Below are 11,622 nucleotides of genomic sequence, written 5' to 3'. Positions count from 1 at the left end.
GTAGATGTCTGTCAGCGATGGTGACTTGCTCAGAACATTACCACCGCAATTTCAGTTGTGAAATAAATATTGTAGGCAGCTCTTATCAGCTCCAAACTGGTCAATCACGTCTTCAGTGAAGGCTTTCTATCTAACACCTGGCGATGCACTCTGAGCATTAAGCATGCACCCCTCTCCCCCTGCGGACGCCCATGCTTATATTTTCTCTATTATGTCAACCTGCTGGGCTTATGAGTATACCCAGAGGAACAGGAGAGATTCTATAACATTCCAGCGGTAAGTGTTGAAGTTGTAATTAAGTTATATCAAGCAGATTAGTATAGAGACTTCGTGTTTTTAAAAGTTTCCCCAAAACTATCGTGTAATATGCCTCCCCCCCACCTGCTGGTGGTGATGGTTAAACTGCATTATGTATTATGAAGTACTCACAGTAGTATTGCATTTTTTGTTTTACAAAATAGGGCTGCGAGTAAATAAAATGTACCCTATGAAATTCTTTGTTTTGTGCCGACCAACATGGCCGCTAGCCTCGCCCACTGGCTACACGAGTCCTGCACATAAGATGACTTCATGTCGCCTCAATGTATTAAAGCTCCTTGGTCCTCACTTGTTGTCTATACAGTATATATATATATATATATATATATATATATATATATATATATATATATATATATATATATATATATATATATATATATATATATATATATATATATATATATATATATATATATATATATATATATATAATATATATATTCCGATCTAGAACCTTATTTACCAAATGGCCACCCACTAAAGGTGGCCATGACGAGGGAAGGAGGCAAGTGACCTGTGTAGGATCCTTCCATTGTTCTTGACAATTTTTGTCAAGGGATATTTTGAATCCCCAGTCCTGTTCGTGATTCCACAGCTTGGGTCGGTAGACCGTTCCACAGCTCTACCAACCTCTCTGTGAAGAAGTGTTTCCTTGATGAGCTTGTAGTTATGTCCTCTCGTATTGGTGGTGCGTGACACCACAAAGAAATGGCCCGGGTTCACGTTTTCCATCCTTTTCGGGACTTTGAATGCTTCATTGAGATCTGTCCCATTGTATACCTCTGTCGAGATGACAGTGTTCCAGAATCATCTTAGTCGCTCTGTGTTGCACCTTTTCTAGGGATGTTAGGTCTTTCTGGGGTAGGGTTTCCATGCCTGTATACAGTAACCCAGACTGCAACGTACTGTACGTGAGATTTGTACAGTTGAAGGAGCATTTTCATATCTTTGTACTTAAAGGTTCTGTACGCTATATAATTCCCAAATCCCCGTTTGCTTTTCTCACTTCCCACCACCTGTTGCGCTGCCTTTAGTGAATGATCTATCACAACGCCAAGACTCTCTCCCTACCAGTAGATTAATATGTGTGTGTGTGGTGTGTGTGTGCAATCCCCAGAGGTATCTCACAGAAACGTCAACTTTCACTAGTGTTGGTGGAGGAGGGACGGGTGTTAGTAACCAAGACTTTCTAATAGTTCCTGTTTTGGTGTGTGGGGTGATGTCACCCGTGCAGGTGGTGCCTGTTCTCTGTCGTGACTCACAGAGGTGTACAGGGGAAACTTACCTGTGTTCATCACTCTCATAAGGTCGACAGTGCCGCGCCATCGCTCGGTAAGAGGTATTCCCCCTTGATAGCTGAGTTACGAGGAAATGCCTTTCCGATACATGTGCATTTTTTTCGTTTACATTTATCGTAGCGATAATTTCTTATGTATTTATATATTTGATTCTGTTCATTGTTGTATCGTTTTCTTACAGATGTTTCTGATGTTAGCCGTCTCCTCCACCATTATCCTGTATAGTCATTAGAATGGGACTGATGAACGTTGATTACAACTAATGGTTCTACACCACTGGTCTTCCCTTGGCATGGCCACCTCTAGTTTGGGTTACCAATAGGTAAATAAGGTAAGAAATTGTTTGCTGTTTAAAACAGACATTTCCTAAACACTTGTTCTGCAAATCACCTAAGGAGTTAGTCCGTGACAACTGTTGATAAACTTAGTGAGTGTTATCACTGAACCAAAGTAATGCTTGAGTAAATGGTACCCGGAGTATTGTCAACCCGTCCTGTCCCCGAGATATTCAAGAGACTGTCAGTTGATTGAGAACGTCCGAGAGGGGCCACCAGACTGGTGTTTGCAGGCTGCACTATGGCACTTCAGTTGACCAGAGAGATTAGAGTGCCTGCAGTTGCCTAGCTTATAGCAGAGCCATAGATAGGGAGAATTTGGCCAACCTAAACACAAGCTCAACGAAGCTTAATTATTCTATCAAGTACTGTATACCTGAAACAGCCAGGGGTACAATGGCACGAAGATGAGACAATAGTACAGATTTAACAGCCTGTTACAGCAACAACAACTTACTCCAGGGCGAGTCTTGACACTCAGCAGTGCAGCACCTCTAATAAAATAATTTTAATAGTGATTTATTTATTATCAAAAACTTATTTACAAATTAATAGATTTCTTAAATATATAATTTCCTTACAATTCCAAACTTACCTAAAAGGAAGGCATTACAGGTTGACAATCCCTTATCCGAAATCCTTGGGACCAGAGGCATTTCGGATTTCGGAATTTTTCGGTTTTCAGAATGGTTAGGTTTTTTTTTTTAGCCCATCCGGGCACAATCACTGACCCACATTGGGGCCTGGGGGGCGAAAATATAATAATAATTATAATAATAATAATAATAATAATACAGGTAATAATAATGATTCATAGGTCTAGGTCGTGTTTCTCACTTTTATCTTTTTTTCATTCTTGTATTTCTTTGTTATTATTATTATTATTATTATTATTATTATTATTATTATTATTATCATTATTATTATTTATTAATACAGCATTATTGTTATCATTATTATTTTATTTTGGTGTATTTTTTAATTAAAATTTTTATTTACTATGAATAATTATTATTATTATAGTTATTATTATTATAATAATTAGTATTACTATTAAATTTTCGCCCCCCAGGCCCGATGTGGGTCTGATCTATGCCTGGGTGGGCTAATCCCTGTTTAAAAAAAAAAAAATGCTCCACAAAAAACTTTCGGTTTTCGGAATTTCGGATAAAGGGTTGTCAAGCTGTATTTATTGTGTTGATAACTTTAGTACAGTATCAGGTACTTGTTTACGGCGGGGTTGTCATGGGAACCAACAAGATTTATCATTAATTTTTTTTTTAATTTATCATTTCACCACTTATCGCCTTACTAGCTACTTGGGCGGTTGGTCTGTTCTTTGTTAGTTTGTTATAAAATATATTGTCCAGTGTTAATACAGGAGGAAACTGGAGTAGCTTGGGGAAACCTGTGATGTTTAATATGCCGCCCTGACCAGCCAAGTAATAATACAATTAATAATAATAATGATGATAAAAATAATAATAATAATAATAATAATAATAATAATACTTGACCCTCAGGCAAGTAAGGCCCATATGCAAGATCAGCCGTGGTGTATACCATGCTGTAGTACTCCCATGGTTGTTATGCAAGAAGCGTTTTTGGCTAAAAAAAAAAGAAAAATATGTACGATTCGTTATTGGAACATGGGGAAATTTCGTGGTACACGTACCCCCTGTCCGATGATCACTACAAGGGAACTATTTTTGAAACCAAAAGAAAGAAAATTGATTTGGATGGACATAAAATGTATAAATCTGCAAAGGAATAATATTTGTGTACGATATACTCCATATAGAACAGCACATGCAGAATTGTATTGTTCTTTTTAAAAGCGGTCCATGTTTGTGTACGAAAAATGCCGCCAGCCTCTACTTGTCTCATCGCCGTTTATATCCTCCAAATTCGCCTAACCATCATAAAAGGTAAGCCTTTAAGATAACTAATACAACTAATTTATGTGTAGAAATGTATTGAAATCAAATTAAACTAAAAAAAAGTCGTAAATGATCTATTTGGAGAGTGGTGAGAACAGCTTCCTCTGGGATGGTCATGGAGGTCCTTTATCAGTATTAATATCGACCCCATTTTCGTAATGAGGGCAATTAATAACAGTCCAGCACTACCAAAATAATTATTTCCTTAGTATAAATACTTTGTAGCATAAATTTCACACTTAAATAATTCCAAATATGCCGGGTAACCAATGCCAGGTGAATCCAAACTGGTCCATCCGTGATGGTCATGGAGGTCCTTTATCAGAATTAATATCGACCCAATTTTCGTAATGAGCGCAATTAATAACCGTCCAGCACTACCAAAATAATTATTTCCTTAGTATAATTACTTATTAGCCTAGATTTCATATTTTAATAAATCCAAATATGCCAGGTAACTAGTGCTAGGTACTTCCCAGGCATGTTTCATTTGTGTATCAGTTTAACCACAATTTGCTACTAATAAGATAAATTCAGTGACCTAAATTCATGTTTTATTTTTTTATTCCCTTAGTGACTCAATGTATTACAAGAAAGAACTACTTTATGACTTGTTTGGGCTAACAGTTGGAGTGGTGATATTAATTAACTTTGCCATTCACACTGGCAGAATCAAATGTAGATATATTGGCTTCGTATGTCCATGATTTAAAAAAAAATGAATAAGTCCTTCTAAAGTAAATGGAATTGATGACATTATTATCTTTTGGCCATCCATCGAATTTAATGATTTAAAGTTGACCGATTTTTACCAGTTAAGTTAGGTTACGTTAGATTAGTTAAGTTGGGTTAGGTTAGGTTTGGTGACATTGAAATTATGTTTTTTCAAATGCCAAGTAGGTGGATGACCTAAACATTCATTTTACCAAATTGATTATGAGTAGATTAAAAACATTAGTTGTGTTTTTTTTACAAATTAAGACTCTGTAAAGTTCTAATGACAATCACTTCATGATAGATGTTTCACCCTATTCACTAAAGGTACTTTACGTAAGAGGAAAAAATTAGCACCAAATTGTATTGTTTAATACCAAAAGAAGTCATTGATGATAATATTTAATAACAATATTTCAGGTATTACGACCTGGTCGTCGGGACGGAACACCGTCGTAAGTCGAGGAGAGACCGTAATACATTTTCATCTTTAAACTCCTTGTATCTTACCTAACTCACCTTGATGCTCCACTCAATTATAGCTAGATGCAATAATTGTAGAACGTAATCACAGGTATGACTGCCTTTACCGTTAATTGTTTTTATATTACAATTCTTGGATATTCAAAGATAATGAAATTATGAATCTTCAATAAATGTGATATACGTACATTCTAATGATGACAACAGAAATATGTCAGACTTGACTAATTAACTGTAACCAGAAATTAACCTAACTGAATTTGTCCTTAATCCAACCTTTAAAATATGAAAGACAGTATACTTTATTTTATGATAGTTAAGTCAGTTTCCAGTTAGGTTAACATTTTTATATAGATCATTAAAATTTTAAAGGGCTTATAATTTTTGTTCTATGAATTTCTCCAAAAAAAGGGATCAAAGTTTTGGAATCACCATAACAATATACACTACAGTACATTAGAAAAAACAGTAATTTTTTTAGTGTGTGTTGCATATCAAGCCAAACAAATCTGAGTTTCCTTTTGAATTTTTTATTTTTATTTTTTTTTAACAGACAAAATTACCCTCAATATTAAGATGTTGGAAACTTATAAATATTAACCCTCATAAATATAGATGTTTCAGAATTCGCAAATTTAACTAACACAATATTTATGACTTTATTTTCACTTACAGGTAGAGATACAGCTGACTATTCACCTTTCACCAATACTGAAGAAATAAATCTTGGTATCATTTGATTGATGGGGAATTTTTCCGGTTCCAGGGAAGATTTTGGAATTTGCTTTCTAACCTAACCTCGGAACTGGTTCTCAGACTCGGAACAGAAAAATTTGGAGACTTTCTGTAAAATCCCCAAATTACTCATAGACCAGAAAAAATGCAGTTTCTGGAATTTTCTGAACATATACCTTGGAGAAATCATAACATACTGTATGCCTTAATTATTATTATTTTTTTTTACACTGCATACATACGTGGATATTACGTATTAATTTATTTGTGAAATTTGTGGATGATTTTTCTTTTAAAATACTTTACTCTTGATCACCCATATATTATAACATATCCTGCTTTTAATAAAGGCTATATTCTGAAATAAGCATTATAATTGTATTCTTATCCTTATTATTATTACAGTTTATATTAAACATTAAAAAGTGCAGGAATGATTTGCAATTAACATTGCAGATTGTATTGAGTATATTTTTAAACCATTTAATTATCATCTTGTTCGATGTTTAACATTATTAGTCTCTGATTAGTTAGTAGAATTTCATGACTATACCTACTGTATATGGGTTCCATGACATTTGCTCACAAGATGAACCTAATCTAACCTAAAATGTCTTCATTTCCATAATAGTTGAGTATATGCCTTGTAAACAAATGTCTGCACACTAACTATATGAAGGCTCTCTGGTGAGGATCCATATACAGTATTTACATGTAATATTTTTCCAAATAAAAGACCATTTAAACAGCAGAGACTTTTCTCCGACTTCTGGTTTAGTCCACGTCTTAACATATTGTATGCATTTTTACTCCTGACATTGGGAAAGTGTTCATGTCTTGTTTTTTTGAAAGGGTATTTATTGCATTACTATAATCAGGTGGAGAAAAGGAGGAGACATTATCTCAAGTTTTCATATCTTGTACATAACTGGCCTTGTATAATATGAAAGTAAAAATTTTGGTATAAAGATAATTTCCTGTTTGATAGAAAACTAACAGTTATGGTGATATTTTTTCAAGATTTTATCCCAATTCATCTGTACAGTGAGTTCATCACTGTCATAACAAAATTATAATACCTAATACTGTACTTCGGTATATTCTACTGACTTCATCCACAGAACAGGCCATAGTTCTCTATTACACTCACCCAACCCCAAGTTCATGAAAAACTTATAACTTTATTGCTAGATTTCATAAGGATAAAGAAGAAAGGAGCAGATATTACACTCAATTCCTACATTTTTATGGTTGTCACAGGCTTTATTTACCTATATTCACTGTAAAGAATCGTATTTTATTCCCAGAATTGGCTTATAATCCAAGAAAATAGGAAAATGAGGTGCACCTTAGCTTGGGATTCAAGTTTTTTATGCTCGTAAATCGTGTAGCAAGAGCAAACGTTTCGTGCCACTGACAACGTTTTCAGGGTGCAAGCATACCAACCCCCAAGTCTTCCGGCAGTTGGTACACCTGACTACACTGCGATGACGTAGTAACAACAAACGACAGTCGGGTACCACCATGGCCCATCTTGAATAATCACAATATTTTCACTCCATTGTATTACGACTGCCGGAATACCACGGCATGGTGTACACCACGGCTGATCTTGCAATTGACCCATTAGCCTAAGCTACATTTAGTCTACTGTCTCATAATGTTTATGTATTTCTTAGTATAATCAAATACACATCACAGTGAATAATTTAATAAATAAACAAGAAATATGACAATATTATTTAATACAGTATACCATATGTATAATAAATTAAATTATATTAGAAAAATATGTCAAATTCAAGCATCCCCGGCCATGTTCAGTCATAGTTGGGCACTGCTTGCCTCACTGCGTTGTGAGTTCAATCCCCTGGTTGGATGTAAGAAGGATTTTGTCCATTGTGGCCCTACTAAACATTGCAGATTTTCTCAGGGTACTCCAGTTTCCTTCTGTATTAATACTGGACAATGAAGGCTGTAACAAAGAACAGACTAATGGCCTGAATGGCTAGTAAGCAGCAAGTGGTGGAAATGATAAATTACAAAAAAAAAAAAAAAAAAGTAGCTGTCAACTGCAGTATTTTGTTAGGAGAGCAATAGAAAAGCAATTAACTTGTTTGTATGAGTTGACAACTCATTTCAACCTCCGGTTCATGTCTGCTCCAGCTTCAGCCTAAATAGACAAGCCACCACCCAACTTGTCTTTTATTTGAATACAGTGGTCCCTCGGTTAACGAGCGCCTTGGTTAACGAGATTTCGGTTAACGAGTTACCTTCCATAAGATTCTTAACTTCGGTTAACGAGCAATCCCTCGATTAACGAGTTTCTTTCGAGCTGACCTGAACATGTTTTCGCTTGCATTTGGCGGTCCACCAGCTGTAGTATTAGTCCGCCAATACAGTAATCGGTTCTAGGGCTTAAATTCCTTACCATTTTAGCAAATATCAAGAAATTTATACTATTCAATAATTTTAAAAGTTTAATATTAAATTTTTTAGTCATTTTAACAATTATTGAACATTATTGAAGGTAATGAAACTAGTTTTATGCACGCCATCCAGCCTCTCAACACACCACACAGGCGTCAGTCTTTGTGTCTTTTCAGTGGAGGTAACATCTTGCTTGAGACTCTCTTCAACTAAATGCTTTTTTTCTGTGTTTGCAAGCAAATTATTGGTCATTTTGAAATTTATTTTACATATTGACAATATATAATGCAGTGCAGTGTTGATTTAAAGAAAATAATCTTGAATTACACCAAGAGAACTAAAATTTTATGGGTGAAATGGCGCCATGGGGTAACTTCTCTTCCACCCCAATGCCTTCTCTTCTCCCTTCTCCTCCACCCCCATTCTCATTCCCATCATCATCGAGGAACCTTCTACATACACACCTCAAAGTAAGTGTACTTTTCTACCTTTTTTGTTGAATTTAGGCAATTTTCGGTGAGCTGGAATCAATTACCCCAAAACCCACTGAAACAATGGTTTCGGTTAACGAGTTTTTCGGTTAATGAGCAACCTTCTAGAACGGATTGTGCTCGTTAACCGAGGGACCACTGTATTGTTTTTTAATTGCTATTTTATGATTATTTTGTTTTATGGGATTATTATTGCTTGAATTTCATGAAATAATGGTAGAATTGGATCTGTGGTCAACTGGACAACTAACTGTACTTGGTTGAAAATGCTGTTAATGAGGAGGTTTCTGGATGGTGCTTTTTCTGTTGACAGAGCTGTTAATTGGGAGTTCCTGGTCGATGGAATGCCGTATATGAGAGGGTCAACCTGTAGTATAGTCTTAGTTTGTGAATCCTAACTTTCAATTTAAACCTGGTAGAAGTCAATTAATTCTGTTACTGTATGATGGTTTTCTTATTCGGTTTCAATTTGTAAATAGAAAAAAAAAGCCATATATTACAGTAAGTCCTCGTTTAACGTTGTTTCGGTACTATGTCCCGGTGATTCGGCACAACATCGTTTTGCGTCGTCACGGACTACTTTTTATGGCGCATCACCCTCTCCCATCTGGCCGCGCTACGCTCTCTCCCGTCTGGCCGTGCTACGCTCTCTTGGCTCGGTGCGCTACCCTCACTTCCGTAACGTCACAGTGTCCTCAAATGACACCAAGCCAGTCTTTGTTACGACTTCACATCATTCGTGTGTGCTTAAGTGCTTTTGTTCTAAAACTGTACTCTTAACCATTCAAAATGGCTTCCAAGTGCCCATCAAGTGCTACTGATGCTAGTGTAGTGAAGAGGCAATGCAAGACCATTACCCATGCTACGAAAATGGATGTATTAACCCGATTTGAAAAAGGGGAACGTGCTGTGGACATAGCCGCTGTGCTTGATCTAACCCCCACAAAGGTGCGTGCTATCCGGACCAACTCTGAAAAGGTTAAGGTTAGTGCTGGAAGTGGTACTACTCTCAGTGCAACTAAGACAACTCGTACTAGAAGCACTGTGATAGAAAAAGTGAAAAAGATGCTGGCTATATGGATGGAGGACCAGAATCAACGCAATGCCCCTGTGAGCCCTATGGGTGAAGGATTGAAGGAATAGACCTTTACGGCCAGCTGAGGGTGCTTTCAATGATTTAAGCGTCGTTATAACTTCCACAACATCAAGATGACCGGTGAAGCTGCTAGTTCAGATATGGTTGCTGCCGAGACATTCCCGCCTGAATTCAAGCAGATTATCCAGGAAGGAGGCTACTCATTGAAGCAAGTCTTCAATGTGAATGAGACTGGTCTCTTTTGGAAGAGGATGCTTGAGAGGACCTATATCTCCAGGGAGGAGAAAAGTGTGCCAGGTTTTAAGGTGGCAAAAGACCGCTTGACGCTACTGCTTGGTGCGAATGCTGCCAGTGACTTCAAGCTGAAGCCTATGCTGATTTCTCGCACTGCCAACCCACGGGCCCTGAAAGGTTACTGTAAGGATCACCTTCCTGTGATCTATAAGGCAAATAAAAAGGCATGGATAACCGGTACCATATTTAGCCAGTGGTTGAATGTGTACACCGTCCCTGCAATGAAGGAATGCTGTGCCAAGCAGAACCTTGACTTCAAAATTCTTCTGATCGTTAACAATGCCCCAGCTCATCCTCCCAATCTTGACGACTTGCATGACAATGTAAAAGTTGTATTCCTGTCTCCCAACAAGACAGCACTGATGCAGCCTATAGACCAAGGCGTATTATTTATGCCGTACCATGGCCCAGCTGCTCAAGGCTACAGACGGAGAAAATTAACCTACGATCCGAGAATATTGGCGTGGCTTCAATATTCTTCATGCAATTGACAACATTGGCAAGGCATGGGAAGAGGTTTCAGAAAGTTGCCTGAATGGTGTGTGGCATAAATTGTGGCCCGAGTGCGTCAACAGTTTTATGGGATTCACGGACTTAGTCCCAGCTGTGAATAGGGATATCCTCAGCTTAGCTAGACAGGCAGGCTTTGATGAGCTGGAAACAGAGGATATTGAGGAAGTCCTGGCATCCCATACAGAAGAAAATATACTATTTTCTATAGAAATAGCAATGATTTTCTGTATATGTAATGTATTTCATGGGGCAAAGGGAGGCTGGGGAACGTAACTCCCGTATTTTATCTATTTCTTATGGGGAAAATTTATCCGCTTAACGTTGTTTTGTATAACGTCGTGTTTTTAGAATCGTAACCCCGACGTCAAGCGAGGACTTACTGTAGTTATACTTACTGTACAATACATACATTTATCATGCTGCATTAAACTTTATTTAGTGAAAAATTCTATTAATTTTCTTTAATGCAGAGACAACAGTACAGTGGAATGCAAGTAGACAAAGTGGGAATACACCATGGTATTATTTCTGATCAAACTTTTCTTATCATTGACTGGTAGGTGATAAAAATGTGTTCACTTTGTTGAAAGATTACACACCCAACAGTTTACTTTTGGTATTTTATTGGTAATTAACTGTAGCCATGTCACGCAGCTCTTGTAATTCAAGCAGGATAAAAACAAAGGTAGTTGACAACCCTGACTTTACTCAGAATGCATTTCAGTAAATGAAGATTTGGAAGTTATGGGAACCACAATATACTGACCCCGATCACAGGTTTCTTATAGTGCTCTGTTTTTCTGGAATGCATCTAGAGTGCTATAAAGAGGCATGCATGTACTGTATAATCAAAAGCAGAAGTTTGTCCCAAACCAACCTACGTGATATGAGGCAGGCGATTTGGCAATACTCTATGGGGAAGTGTTGACAGATATGCATTAAATGGCTAGTTATTTGAGACTTATGATCGGA

The 11,622-nt window shown here is 36.9% G+C and overlaps 1 long non-coding RNA gene across 1 annotated transcript; it reads left to right on the top strand.

Annotated features, from left to right (window-relative positions):
- Positions 1-1,352: 1,352 nt before the first annotated feature.
- Positions 1,353-5,070, top strand: LOC121860839. Its single transcript, XR_006087936.1, has 3 exons — positions 1,353-1,653; positions 1,801-1,950; positions 5,029-5,070. It is a non-coding gene; the product is annotated as an uncharacterized LOC121860839 (long non-coding RNA).
- The last annotated feature ends 6,552 nt before the right edge of the window (positions 5,071-11,622 follow it).

This window comes from Homarus americanus, unplaced genomic scaffold (genome assembly GCF_018991925.1).
Source record: "Homarus americanus isolate GMGI-L3 unplaced genomic scaffold, GMGI_Hamer_2.0 scaffold23617, whole genome shotgun sequence".
Lineage (NCBI taxonomy): Eukaryota > Metazoa > Arthropoda > Malacostraca > Decapoda > Nephropidae > Homarus > Homarus americanus.
The sequence above is the reverse complement of the archived record's forward strand: the minus strand, read 5'-3'. Positions and strand labels throughout refer to the sequence as shown.